The sequence below is a fragment of the Propithecus coquereli genome, unplaced genomic scaffold (genome assembly GCF_000956105.1).
Source record: "Propithecus coquereli isolate 6110/MARCELLA unplaced genomic scaffold, Pcoq_1.0 Scaffold24, whole genome shotgun sequence".
Classification (NCBI taxonomy): domain Eukaryota; kingdom Metazoa; phylum Chordata; class Mammalia; order Primates; family Indriidae; genus Propithecus; species Propithecus coquereli.
The window spans coordinates 9,572,033-9,573,464 of NW_012147952.1; positions in this window are offsets into that span (position 1 = coordinate 9,572,033).

Sequence of the window (1,432 nt, forward strand, 5' to 3'; positions counted from 1 at the left end):
GGAGGTAAAACACAACTTAAGACTGACAGTTTTCTGGCAATTTGTAGACAAAGTTTTGAAGTAGTAAACAGGAAAAGACCACTGCCAAATAAGTAATTGAGCTTCCTGGGAAAGCAGTTTTCTGAAAAGCTTTCTTAAGGGTCTTACTGGGAATAGAGTCCTTCTTTCAGGGAGTAGACAAATAGACCTCTTAATGGGTTGCCGGGAGCCAAACAAACCCCTCTGAGACCTCTAGGATGAGGTGAAGTGTGTGGCCATTCTGACCAGCCGCCACTATCATCAGCATCATCTGCATGTGGGAGAAAGGTGAGCCAGAGAAGTCCGAGGGCATGCTGGAGCCCCCTAGCGGCCCAGACAAGCAGAGTCTAGAAGGGTGTGTTCAGACACAACCCAGGAGGGAAGCTGAGAAGACAGTTAACAAGACCACCCTTTGCTGTGTGAGACTTGGGCTATTAAATTTTTCATGTACCTAAGTTAATTATTTAGTAAATCTGTATGTAGTAACCCAGAATATTTTTGCATTCTTTCCAAGTAGGTTCTTTCGTTGTTCACTGGATTTTCCAGGTAAGAATAATTTTAGATGTGATAAAACAGAAGTAGTTGAATTTGGGTGAATGCAGTTGATTATTTGGAGGTACCTATAGTAATGTTCTATCAGGAAATTTTTAAAAATAGTGTACTGAAAAGGAAGTTTTGAAGAATTGGTGCCTGAACAGAAATTTGCTCCATCTTGAGTGTTTTCATAAAATTTTGTAAACCATTCTGTTATTATTTATCTCTCTATATATGTTTCTCTTTCTCTCTCTCTCTGTATCCCTCTGTCTCTTTGTCTCTCTATCTCCCTCCATCTCTCTCTCTTCCTCTCATACTTTCTTTCTTCTCTCTCTGTCTCTGTCCTCTCGTTTGTGTTTCTGTCTCTGTCTTTCTGCCTGTCTCTCTCTCTCTCTCTCTCTCTCTCTCTCTCACACACACACACACACACACACACAAACATGTATGCAGTTTGTTTATCTTTCTGCTTTCCTTGCCAAATTGTGACTTTCCCAATGGCCAGAGCTGTTGTCTATTAATGACTTAATTGCAAGTCTCTTAAATTAACAAAAAATGTATTAAATGAATCAGTGAATTTGAATTTAGTGTCACAGTTCCACTAGTGGCTTTATTTTTCCTTCTCAATGTCTGAATCATTCACCTTCTCTCAAATTATAAAACAACAAAGTGTGAAAACTGGGAATGTAGATCTAATTCCAGCAATTTATCAATGTTTACTTCCCAGAGAGAAAGAAATCACATATGATGGTGTCTTATTACTATTTACAGATTTGTGATTCATTCTAACCGATTCTATGTAGATTATATGAAAGGAAGATCAAATAATGTCTGGGACCTTAGGGTCCATGCTGCTATAAAATCCTTAGTGATAAAAGCAGCT